We start from the raw sequence: 13,808 nt of genomic DNA, 5'->3' as shown, positions 1-13,808 counted from the left end.
TGTCCTAATTTCTAATCCTGTCCACCCACGTCACACCCAATGCAAATCTTAGCATCTTTAACTCTGTCACCTCCAGCTCTGTCTCCTGCTTTCTGGTCAGTGCCACCATCTCCAGACCATATAACATAGCTGGTCTCACTACCGTCCTGTAGACCTTCCCTTTCACTCTTGCTGATACCCATCTGTCACAAATTACTCCTGACATTCTTCTCCACCCACTCCACTCTGCCTGCACTCTCTTTTTCACTTCTCTTCCACAGTCCTCTCTGTACTGTTGATCCCCAAGTATTTAAACTCGTCCACCTTCACCAACTCTACTCCTTGAATCTTCCAGTACCGGAGCCATTGATGACATCACTTCCTGTACCAGTGCCATTGAAGACGCCAGGTCCTGTGCTAATAATGATGTCACTCCCAGTCCCAGATGACATCACATCCGGTCCCGATGACATCACTTCCTGTACTGGCCTTTAAAGCCACCATCTTGCCTCCATACCATCAGTTCTGTTTTGGACTCATCTCACAAAAATGTAACCTTTTGCAGCCAGGGTATATTCTATGGGTGGCTGTCCCAAGCCTTTTTTGATATCTGTTTGCTGTTATTGTGACACATGATAGACTGGGCTTGGGTTTAGTGAATGGAAGGCTGGATGATGGTTTCCCATTTTCTCATTTGCTGGTCACAACTATCAACCTGAGACCGTTTCAGTTTTTTTTTTTTTTGGTCCCTGGCCTCTCACAAAATATTTCGAGCTTACCTTCTCATAGTTTTGACATTTCTCTCTCATTCTGTACCTCCCTTGAATCTTCTCCTTTGTCCTTTCTTGACAGTTTTGCTTTTAAACCTTCAAAGATGATGAATGGATGAGGGCGAGTAGTTTAAGCCTGGCACTGACATACGTATCTAGCGGGGTCGAGATGGTCTCTTAGGTTGGTTCTTCCTTTCTTTGCCGATTGGACATTTCTTGTTTCTCATTTTTCTGATGGCTAAATCACCACTACAACTTCCACACATCAATCCGTATATTTTACCCTACCACATTAACTGTAATGATAGGGATTTGAGTTAGGAATCAGAGTACCAGTCCACTTCAGGACCTACAAAGTCACATTAGGGCCTGAGGAACCCATTTAAAAGCTTTAATTTAACCAACGGCTATTTTAACAGACTAAACAGAACAACATGAGAACGTGCACACTCCACAGAGAAAGTACTGGAGCTGGGAATAAACTCCAGGTAATTGAAAAGCATTTGGTTTACTGTCCCAGGATGTTTTGGCTCATTGTCCATCTGTACTGCGAAGCGTCATCCTATCAGTTTTACAGCATTTGGCTGAATCTGAGCAGACAGTATAGCGCCCTGTACACTTCAGAAGTGGGATCCCCTTGAGGTTGCTGGATATCATGGCAGGCCTGTACACTGGTACTGTGAGTGCTGTGCAGAGTGGAGGCAGAACCTCTGTGTTTTTCCCCAGTTGATTCTGGGGTTCATCAGCGGTGTGTTCTGCTCCTACTCTGTTCAATGCTTGTATGGACTGGGTGTTGGGCAAGGTCGTGGGGTCCAGCAGCTGAGGAGCATCTGTTGGTGAAGAAAGGTTCACAGATCTTGACGATGCTGTGATCTTCGTGGAGTCAATGGAGGCTCTGATCGAGGCGCTCGAGACACTGAGCGAGGAGTATGAGGGGCTGGGCTTGAGAATGTCCTGATAAAAACCAACAGCCAGGCCTTTAATGACCTTATGGGCACAGCCATCAGCAGTCTGTGGAGAGAGTGTGGACCTCATCAAGAGGTTTACTGACCTCGACAGTGACATTCATGTCTCTGGCGACTCTTCCTATGAAGACAGTAGACGTATTGGGAGAGCATGGGGGTGGTCATGAGGTTGCTGGAAAGGGTGTGTGTGGCGCTCCTGATATCTGCAAAAGGATGAAGGTCCAAGTCTTTAGAGTCCTGGTGCTTCCTGTCTTGCTATATGGTTACGAGACATGGATGCTATCCAGTGACCTGAGATGAAGACTGGACTCCTTTGATACTGTGTCTCTCCGTAAAATCCTTGGGAACCACTGGTTTGACTTTGTGTCGAATAAGTGGTTGCTCATGGAGTCCCGCATGAGGCACATGACCTGCATTGTGAGGGAGCATCAGTTACGGCACTACGGCCATGTGGAGCGTTTCCCCGAGGGTGATTCAGCTTGTGAGATCCTCATTGTTGGGGACCCAAGTGGCTGGACCAGGCCAAGGAGGTCACCCACGTAACACCTGGCTGCAGCAGATAGAGAGTCATTTCCGGAGGGTGGGACTAGACCATGTGTCTGCCTGGGGGGTTGCAAACCGGGATCCCGAGTTGTTTCGTTGTGTTGTGGGTGCGGCGACATGCTGTACCAGTGCATGCTCCCCAACTTGACTTGACTTGACACCCTTCGGAATTCATCCTGCTAATTCTGCCAACAGTCATGTCATCAATAATCACAAGTGACCGAATTCCATTCGTCAGTCACATATGATCATGACATCAAACGGCCTCCACCATGATTCACAGATGTTGTGGTATTCATCAGATCAAGGGCTGTTCCTTCTCTTCTCCATACTTTTCTCTATCCATCATTCTGGTACACATTGATCTGAATTTCATTTGTCCAAGGAAAATTGTTCCAGAACTGGACAGGCCTTACAAAATATTTTCCAGCAAACTCTAATCAGTCCATCCTATACTTGAGGCTTACCAGTGGTTTGCACCTTGTGGTAATCCTCTGTCTTTACTTTCATGAAGTCTTCTCTTGATTTGTAGACTTTAGTAATGATTGGTTGACCTCCCAGAGAGTGGTTTTGGGCCAAATGTCGTGAATTTATTTTTTCTTCTTCTGTGGTCATACAGCACAGTTGTCTTCCATGGTTGTGCAGGCCTTCTGGTGTTGCTGAACTCGCCAGTGTGTTCCTTCTCTTTTAAGAATCTACCAAACGGTTGACTTGACCACTCCTGGTGGTTCTGCTGTGTCTCTAAAGGGTTTATTTTGTTTTCTCTGCCTGTTTTTACTTGCATGGACAGCTCTTTGGACCTCACGGTGAGAGTTCACAGTGACAGCTTCCTAATGCAAATTTCACACTTGGAATCAACTGCTTCACAGTGAATGAAATCACGAGAGACCTGCTCACACCTGAATATGGAGAATCTTGTTGGTCAGTTGTCCAAAAACTTTTGAGCTCTTAGAAATGGTGAGGGCTATGTATAAAAATGGCTGTCATTGCCAAGCGACTCATCCGATATTTCTGTTAAACCCTTTGAATGAATGCTGAAAGCCTACACTTCAATTATATAACACTTTCTTTATTTCAAATCCATTGTGGTGGCATACAGAAGCAAAATTATGAAAATTGTGTCACTGTCCAAACACTTTGCGGACCTGACTGTAGATAGCATTTCTTGGTCCTAACGCTACGCTGCACGGGTGCCGCTGACCCGCGGGGGTCGGCTGTTCCATATCTCACGTCCCTGCACTCTGACGTCTGTATCTGGCGACGGCCGCATTCCTCATTTCCTGCATTGATCCTAAATTTCATACACAACTAGGATTAAATCAGCAGAAAAGTTGCTCGAGATTTATTAATATTGAAACAGGTCCAGCCATGCAGGCAGACTCTTGTGAAAAGATTAGGAAATTGACAACATTCCTAGAGATGACCAAGATCATAACTTAATGAAATAAGGATTTTTTATTTTAACATTGAAAAATAAGGAATGAAGAAAAAAAAATAAAGTTTTTCATTTTCTTGGAATCTGCTGCAGTTTAAGACAATGAAAAACATATGCTAATTTTGGGGGGGGGGGGGGCACATAGTTTTTGGACAAACAATAATGAAGTGATTCGCTCTCTGGGACTGAGCCGCTCTGTTCTGTAACGCCGCTCACGTGTTCAGTCGTCTTATGGTGAGGGTCGGATTCCAAAACCCAGACTTTGACATTTGAAATATGACCAAATGATTATCATATAATAATAATAACACTGTTTGTAAAGAGGGGCGGCACGGTGGCGCAGTGGGTAGCGCTGCTGCCTCGCAGTTGGGACACCTGGGGACCTGGGTTCACTTCTCAGGTTCTCCCTGCGTGGAGTTTGCATGTTCTCCCCGTGTCTGCGTGGGTTTCCTCCGGGCGCTCCGGTTTCCTCCCACAGTCCAAAGACATGCCGATTAGGTGGATTGGCGATTCTAAATTGGCCCTAGTGTGTGCTTGGTGTGTGGGTGTGTTTGTGTGTGTGTCCTGCGGTGGGTTGGCACCCTGCCCGGGATTGGTTCCTGCCTTGTGCCCTGTGTTGGCTGGGATTGGCTCCAGCAGACCCCCGTGACCCTGTGTTCAGCGGGTTGGAAAATGGATGGATGGATGGATGTTTGTAAAGATACCGGGCATTTTGTTGGTGACGTATTTTTTTCAAGAAAACAAGAAGCGCAGTGGATTCTCAGCCTGGGATGTCACATTTCTCCAGGATTGACTCATCCATCTTCTCGATTAGCAGCTTTTCCTCTGCTACTCTCACCTTTTCTCACTTCTTTTGCCCCAACTTTGTTCCCCTCCTTCTCCTCTGATTGTTAGTTTTCGATGACCGTAATGCTATCTTGGATCCCGACGAGCGCCGTTCAGTCGGGTTATCTGAGTCTCTCGTATTCATGGGAACATCCCACCATTCGCACACACACACACACACACACACACACACGTCTTTCATAGTGAGAACTGAAGGGCATGCAAGTGGCGAAAAAATGTAGAAGTGCATATATGCGCCATCTAGTGGCTGTGGTTGAGCAGGAGCAGAGCGGACTGCTCCATAAACACACACACACACACACACAGGTCTTTTATTGTAATTTCAGGGGGTGGCGGAGTGCACTAACTCTTTCTCTCGCTTCTCTGCAGACCAGTTACAGAAAATTCCGCCTGGACCTGATGACATCACTACCAGTTCCAGCCCCGGTGATGATGTCACTTCCAGTTCCGGCCCTGATGAGGCCCCAATGATAGTTAATCTAAAACATCATGTTATATTCAGAAGTCAAGCCAGCGTTGCCAAACTTAAAAATTGGTAATTGTAATGTAAATGATAGCAAATGTAATAATAAGGTTATTAGAGCAAATTTTAAATCCATTCTTTTCTATGATTTTAACTCAGGAAAGCATTTGCAAGTTTTTAATGAGGATCAGTCAATTATGGAAAAGGCTTTTTCTAAATTTGTTAAGTTGCCTGTTTCCCCAAAAATCAAAGAAACACATTTCAAGATAATTAATAATACAGTGGAATCCTGGAAAGTATTCACAGCGCATCACTTTTTCCACATTTTGTTATGTTACAGCCTTATTCCAAAATGGATTAAATTCATTTTTTTCCTTAGAATTCTACACATAACACCCCATAATGACAACGTGAAAAAAGTTTACTTGAGGTTTTTGCAAATTTATTAAAAATAAAAAAACTGAGAAATCCCATGTCCATAAGTATTCACAGCCTTTGCTCAATACTTTGTCGATGCCCCTTTGGCAGCAATTCCAGCCTCAAGTCTTGTTGAATATGATGCCACATGCTTGGCACACCTATCCTTGGCCAGTTTTGCCCATTCCTCTTTGCAGCACCTCTCAAGCTCCATCAGGTTGGATGGGAAGCGTCGGTGCACAGCCATTTTAAGATCTCTCCAGAGATGTTCAATCAGATTCAAGTCTGGGCTCTGGCTGGGCCACTCAAGGACATTCACAGAGTTGTCCTGAAGCCACTCCTTTGATATCTTGGCTGTGTGCTTAGGGTCGTTGTCCTGCTGAAAGATGAACCGTCGCCCCAGTCTGAGGTCAAGAGAGCTCTGGAGCAGGTTTTCACCCAGGATGTCTCTGTACATTGCTGCAGTCATCTTTCCCTTTATCCTGACTAGTCTCCCAGTCCCTGCTGCTGATAAACATCTCCACAGCATGATGCTGCCACCACCATGCTTCACTGTAGGGATGGTATTGGCCTGGTGATGAGCGGTGCCTGGTTTCCTCCAAACGTGACACCTGGCATTCACACCAAAGAGTTCAATCTTTGTCTCATCTGACCAGAGAATTTTCTTTCTCATGGTCTGAGAGTCCTTCAGGTACCTTTTGGCAAACTCCAGGCAGGCTGCCATGTGCCTTTTACTAAGGAGTGGCTTCCGTCGGGCCACTCTACCATACAGGCCTGATTGGTGGATTGCTGCAGAGATGGTTGTCCTTCTGGAAGGTTCTCCTCTCTCCACAGAGGACCTCTGGAGCTCTGACAGAGTGACCATCGGGTTCTTGGTCACCTCCCTGACTAAGGCCCTTCTCCCCCGATTACTCAGTTTAAATGGCCGGCCAGCTCTAGGAAGAGTCCTGGTGGTTTCGAACTTCTTCCACTTATGGATGATGGAGGCCACTGTGCTCACTGGGACCTTCAAAGCGGCAGAAATTTTCTGTAACCTTCCCCAGATTTGTGCCTCGAGACAATCCTGTCTTGGAGGTCTACAGACAATTCCTTTGACTTCATGCTTGGTTTGTGCTCTGACATGAACTGTCAACTGTGGGACCTTCTATAGACAGGTGTGTGCCTTTCCAAATCATGTCCAATCAACTGAATTTACCACAGGTGGACTCCAATGAAGCTGCAGAAACATCTCAGGGATGATCAGGGGAAACAGGATGCACCTGAGCTCAATTTGGAGCTTCATGGCAAAGGCTGTGAATACTTATGGACATGTGCTTTGTCAATTTTTTTTATTTTTAATAAATTTGCAAAAACCTCAAGTAAACTTTTTTCATGTTGTCATTATGGGGTGTTGTGTTTAGAATTCGGAGGAAAAAAATGAATTTAATCCATTTTGGAATAAGGCTGTGACAACAAAATGTGGAAAAAGTGATGCGCTGGGAATACTTCCGGATGCTCTGTACATATCCGGTAACAGAATTTTTAAAAAGAAGATTTAAATTTGAGGTGGACCTGTGTTCTTTTTGTGACTCAACTTGTGAAACATTACAACACTTGTTGTTTTCATGTCCTGTTTCGGCCAAATTTTGGTTAGTAATACATAGCTGGTTATCACTCAAGGTTAATGATATCCCACAATTTCACTTATCTCATATTATGTTCTACATGGATAATTTATGTCCATCTGTCTCTGATATGATTAACATTGTCATTCTCTTAGGTAAATACCATATACACTGTAGTAAGTGGAGAAATAACAAACCATCTCCTACATGGTTCATAAATAATTTTAAACAATACCTCCTATCACTTAAGAAACTGAAATCCAGCAGATCTGTAAGAAGGATTTATGATAACATGTCTCATTAATTACTGTTTTGATTTATGCCTCCTGTGTCTTTTGGCCTGTGCTCCTTATTTCCCTATTTCTTATCTTGCATATACTGTGAAATTTATCTAGCCCCCCCCCCCCCCCCCGTACTGTGAATGTTGTTTATACTTTTTTGAATGTTGAATTCATATCCTCTATGAGAGTTTTGTATTGTATTGTGTTTCATTTGATAATTAAAAAAAAAAAAAAAGAGGCCCGATGATGATGTCACTTCCAGGTCCGCCCCCCGATGATGACGTCACTTCCACGACTCTCCTTTAAAGCCGAATCTTTGTGGCAGAGAAGCAGTTCCGTCTTGGACTCTGTACACTTGTACATCCTTTAAAGTGAATTTTGCAGCCAGGAAATAATAGACGGGTGGCTGCCCCAAACCATTCTCAATGTCTCCAGTCTATTCTAGTGACAATATATACATATACAGTGGTGTGAAAAACTATTTGCCCCCTTCCTGATTTCTTATTCTTTTGCATGTTTGTCACACAAAATGTTTCTGATCATCAAACACATTTAACCATTAGTCAAATATAACACAAGTAAACACAAAATGCAGTTTTTAAATGATGGTGTTTATTATTTAGGGAGAAAAAAAATCCAAACCTACATGGCCCTGTGTGAAAAAGTAATTGCCCCCTTGTTAAAAAATAACCTAACTGTGGTGTATCACACCTGAGTTCAATTTCCGTAGCCACCCCCAGGCCTGATTACTGCCACACCTCTTTCAATCAAGAAATCACTTAAATAGGAGCTGCCTGACACAGAGAAGTAGACCAAAAGCACCTCAAAAGCTAGACATCATGCCAAGATCCAAAGAAATTCAGGAACAAATGAGAACAGAAGTAATTGAGATCTATCAGTCTGGTAAAGGTTATAAAGCCATTTCTAAAGCTTTGGGACTCCAGCGAACCACAGTGAGAGCCATTATCCACAAATGGCAAAAACATGGAACAGTGGTGAACCTTCCCAGGAGTGGCCGGCCGACCAAAATTACCCCAAGAGCGCAGAGACGACTCATCCGAGAGGTCACAAAAGACCCCAGGACAACGTCTAAACAACTGCAGGCCTCACTTGCCTCAATTAAGGTCAGTGTTCACGACTCCACCATAAGAAAGAGACTGGGCAAAAACGGCCTGCATGGCAGATTTCCAAGACGCAAACCACTGTTAAGCAAAAAGAACATTAGGGCTCGTCTCAATTTTGCTAAGAAACATCTCAATGATTGCCAAGACTTTTGGGAAAATACCTTGTGGACTGATGAGTCAAAAGTTGAACTTTTTGGAAGGCAAATGTCCCGTTACATCTGGCGTAAAAGGAACACAGCATTTCAGAAAAAGAACATCATACCAACAGTAAAATATGGTGGTGGTAGTGTGATGGTCTGGGGTTGTTTTGCTGCTTCAGGACCTGGAAGGCTTGCTGTGATAGATGGAACCATGAATTCTACTGTCTACCAAAAAATCCTGAAGGAGAATGTCCGGCCATCTGTTCGTCAACTCAAGCTGAAGCGATCTTGGGTGCTGCAACAGGACAATGACCCAAAACACACCAGCAAATCCACCTCTGAATGGCTGAAGAAAAACAAAATGAAGACTTTGGAGTGGCCTAGTCAAAGTCCTGACCTGAATCCAATTGAGATGCTATGGCATGACCTTAAAAAGGCGGTTCATGCTAGAAAACCCTCAAATAAAGCTGAATTACAACAATTTGGCAAAGATGAGTGGGCCAAAATTCCTCCAGAGCGCTGTAAAAGACTCATTGCAAGTTATCGCAAACGCTTGATTGCAGTTATTGCTGCTAAGGGTGGCCCAACCAGTTATTAGGTTCAGGGGGCAATTACTTTTTCACACAGGGCCATGTAGGTTTGGATTTTTTTTTTCTCCCTAAATAATAAAAACCACCATTTACAAAGTGCATTTTGTGTTTACTTGTGTTATATTTGACTAATGGTTAAATGTGTTTGATGATCAGAAACATTTTATGTGACAAACATGCAAAAGAATAAGAAATCAAAGGGAAGGGGGCAAATAGTTTTTCACACCACTGTATGAAGATACAGTACATATACACTCACCGGCCACTTTAGTAGGTACGCCTGTTCAGCTTCTTATTAACACAAATATCTAACCAGCCAATCACATGGCAGCAACTCGGTGCATTTTGGCAGGTAGACTTTGTCAGGATGACCTGATGAGCATCAGAATGAGGATGTATATATACTGTATATGTGTGTGTGTGTGTGTGTGTGTGCATGGGGTGGCATGGTGGCGGTTAGGAGCCCTCCCTGTGTGGAGTTTGCATGTTCTCCCCGTGTCTGTGTGGGTTTCCTCCCACAGTCCAAAGACATGCAGGTCAGGTGCATTGGTGATCCTGTGTGTGTGTGTGTGCCCTGAGGTGGGTTGGCGCCCTGCCCGGGGTTTGTTTCCTGCCTTGTGCCCTGTGTTGGCTGGGATTGGCTCCAGCAGACCCCTGTGACCCTGTAGTTAGGATATAACGGGTTGGATAATGACTGACTGACTGATATATGTGCATATATTTGTCACACTTGCATGGCAGAGGACCTCCTCTCAGGCTCAGTCAAGGTATGTAATAACCTGCCGAGGCAAGAGGTGGCACTGCCATCTCCTTTCTCGATAATTTCTCACCCGATAATTGGTTTTCCACAGAACAAATAAAAATAGAATAAAAGGATAATATCAGCCACATACTCTAGGTTTTGAATGTCTGAGTAGAGACAAATAAAATGGATCATGAAATCTGCCAGTTACAGAATAGGCTTTTTTATTTTTTTTAATTTATGCCTGCACTCAATTTTCCAAGCACAAATTGTTCAAGGTAGATCAGATCTTTACGAAGTGGCTTTGCCTCCAAGCTTTACAAATGAAGGATTCTAACATTAACATCTGGGAAAGGATTTGCCAAGCCAGGACTTTCTAAACAGGATTTGTGCCCTGTGACGTCCTGGCCGTGCCCATCCTGGTAGGTTCCTTACAGTTTCACCCCCTCTTGTTTTTCTGTAATACAGTGTGCAAACAAAGCCATGGATGAACTTTACTTGAGGACAACATCCATCCATCCATCCATTTTCCAACCCGCTGAATCTGAACACAGGGTCACAGGGGTCTGCTGGAGCCAATCCCAGCCAACACAGGGCACAAGGCAGGAAACAATCCCGGGCAGGGTGCCAACCCACCGCAGGACACACACAAACACACCCACACACCAAGCACACATTAGGGCCAATTTAGAACCTGCATGTCTTTTGGACTGTGGGAGGAAACCGGAGCGCCCGGAGGAAACCCACGCAGACACGGGGAGAACATGCAAACTCCACGCAGGGAGGACCCGGGAAGCGAACCCGGGTCCCCAGGTCTTCCATCTGCGAGGCAGCAGCACTACCCACTGCGCCACCGTGCTGCCCTGAGGACAACATGAGCCAGTTAAGAAGTCTAACAGCCGGATTCCAAACCGGGACGATGCCCTTCAACTGGGGTGGCAGGTGCACTTGAGGACATCACCCACCCAGCATGCCACTCTGTACTTTTGCTCGTTTTTTTCACGACCTTTGCCTTTCATTGGGTCTTCAATCAAGCCTTTAGTCATCTGTAGACCAAGAATTTGTTTTTTTTTGTTTTTTAACAGGGCTGGGGTCAACCGCATGAAATGCATCCAATGAAATCAACTTGAAGATGAAGCCGACTGGGATGCCTGCTTAAAACATTTCCTTCTTGTTTGCACTTGAAGAGTTGCACGACACGTGGGACGCGTTACAAAAGAATTTGGATTCAAGAACAGACCACAAGTGAACGGCGGCTGCCCGACCGCTGCTCCGTCCGAGGCAGAGGTTTTCATTCAGGGACCACTGGAAACGTAAGAGTGATCGGCGTCAGGGCTTTTATGTATCCGTACTTAAAGGAGCCCGCTCGCCCATTGTCTCTCATTAAACGACCGTCCTTCTTGTTTTTGGCATAAATCGTAAACGACAGTCATTAGAAAAGTAAGGAGACACATGAGGAGAAAGTCAAAGTTAAGCTCAAACCACCAGCGAGGGAGACGCTCGGCCTCCTTCTTTTTTAATTTTTTGAACATTCCAGCTCTGAGAGCGCCACATCACAAGGCGAGCGAGTCGGTAGACATCGGTTATAAATAACTCCGTCTGATGCGTCTCACTGGCTGTCCTTGTTCATCTCGCGCTGATATTCATTAATCATGTACCACAGGGATCAAATGTTAACTAAGCTGTCAACTACCAAATTGTCTGAACCGGGGTCACTTGTAGCCACGTAAAAAGGCTTCTCGCTCTGCTGGGAGTTGGCTATGAATAGGCCTATTGACATTTTTTTTTTTCGGATTTAAAGGGGCTTGCAGCCTGAAAGGGCATATTTAAGGGAAACTGTACCAAATCTCCCTGTCTCCCGTGTCACACTTTATCTTCAGCCGGGTTCAAGTTGTGAGCTTTGCTCCTGACAAGCATCTCCCCTGGCACATGAAGATCCACAATGTAGCAAAGTGTATTCATTTTTTTGTAAGAGGTGAACTTATCGCTTCCCCTTTCCACCCCCAAACCTCAACGCCCCCCAGCAAACAGTTTTAGTTTCCCATAGCTGGCACTTGAGGGTTGCTATCTTTTGAGAAACTGCCTTAAATACCCACTGCAGTGTTTGTGATGTGCCATCTGTTGAAATGGAAATTTAGTGCATTCTATTACTACAAATATTTGTGATGTGCCATCTGTTGGAATGACAGAGACAAAGAGGGATAAGCTGCTTTCTCTCCACCTGATCATTACTCTGTTGGAATTATTCACCATTAAAGCTTACAGTGTCTCTGTTACATGCCATTTGGAGCAGTAAAAGCAGTGCTAAAATTTGTGATGCTCCATCTGTTGGAATGGAAATGTGGTGCATTTTATTACTACTTATGTTTGCAATACACCATCTGTTGAAATCTTAGAGCCCTAACAACCAGACAGACACGCAGAGACACAGATATACAGGCACTAGTCCTTTTATTAAAATGGATGAGCTGATTTTCTGTCCATCCGGTCATCACTCTCTGTTGGACATATTGACCTTTAAGGTTTACATTGCAGTGTGTCCATCCAGCAGCTATGTCTCTGTTACATGCCATTTGGTATAGGATTTGTAAAAGCAATGCTAATGTTTGTGGTGTGCCATATGTTGGAATGGAAATTTAGTGCATTCTGTTACTACAAATCTGTGATGTGCCATCTGTTGGAATGACAGAGACAAAAAGGCACAGACACACAGACACTTGGCATTTCCCTTAAGATGGATAAGCTGCTTTCTGTCCACCTGTTCGTTATTCTCTGTTGGACATTTTCACCGTTAATGCTTGCAGTGCAGTGTGTCCTTCCAGGTGTTATGTCTATGTTACATGCCATTTGGTGCAGAATTTGTAAAAACACTCCTAATGTTTGTGATGAGCCATCTGTTGGAATGGAAATGTAGTGCATTTTATTACTACATATGTTTCCAATGCACCATCTGTTGGAATCACAGAGCCATAGCAACCAGACAGACACACAGAAACACAGACACCCAGGTACTAGTCCTTTTATTAAAAAGGAATCAGCTGATTTTCTGTTCATCCAGCCATCAGTCTCTTTTGGACGTATTAACCATAAGGTTTGCATTGCAGTGTGTCCATCCAGCTGCTATGTCTCTGTTACATGCCATTTGGTATCGGATTTGTAAAAGCAATGCTAATGTTTGTGGTGCACCATATGTTGGAATGAAAATTTAGTGCATTCTTTTACTACAAAAGTTTGTGGTGCGCCATATGTTGGAATGGAAATTTAGTGCATTCTGTTGCTACAAATGTTTGTGATGTGCCATCTGTTGGAATGGCAGAGACAAAGACACACAGACGCTTGTGCTTTCTCTTAAGAAGGACAAGCTGATTTCTGTCCACCAGTCTGTTATTCTCTGTTAATGCTTGAAGTGCAGCATGTCCTTCCAGTTGCTGTGTCTCTGTTACATGCCATTTGGTGTAGGATTTGTAAAAGCAGTTGTAATGCTTGTGATGCACCACCCGTTGGAATGACAATACAGTGAATTTTATTGCTACAAATGGGTGTGATGAGCCATCTGTCGGAATGGAAATGTAGTGCATTTTATTACGACATATATTTGCAATGCGCCATCTGTTGGAATGACAGAGCCATAGCAACCAGACAGACACACGGACACTAGTGCTTTCATTAAAGTGGGTGAGCTGATTTCTGTCCATCCGACCATTACTCTCTGTTGAACGTATTGACCATTAATGTTTGCATTGCATTGTGTCCATCCAGATGCTATGTCTCTGTTACATACAATTTGGTGTAGGACTTGTAAAAGCAATGCTAATGTTTGTGGTGCGCCATCTGTTGGAATGAAAATGTGGTGCATTTTATTACTACAAATGTTTGCGATGTGCCATCTGTTGGATAACAAAGACATAG

At 44.2% G+C, this 13,808-nt stretch overlaps 1 protein-coding gene across 2 annotated transcripts in view; it reads right to left on the bottom strand.

Annotated features, from left to right (window-relative positions):
• Positions 1-13,808, bottom strand: part of adamtsl3 (ADAMTS-like 3) — a 537,604-nt gene that overhangs the window by 207,562 nt on the left and 316,234 nt on the right. The gene's annotated exons all lie outside the window — the stretch shown is intronic.

This window comes from Erpetoichthys calabaricus, chromosome 17 (genome assembly GCF_900747795.2).
Source record: "Erpetoichthys calabaricus chromosome 17, fErpCal1.3, whole genome shotgun sequence".
Classification (NCBI taxonomy): domain Eukaryota; kingdom Metazoa; phylum Chordata; class Cladistia; order Polypteriformes; family Polypteridae; genus Erpetoichthys; species Erpetoichthys calabaricus.
The sequence above is the reverse complement of the archived record's forward strand: the minus strand, read 5'-3'. Positions and strand labels throughout refer to the sequence as shown.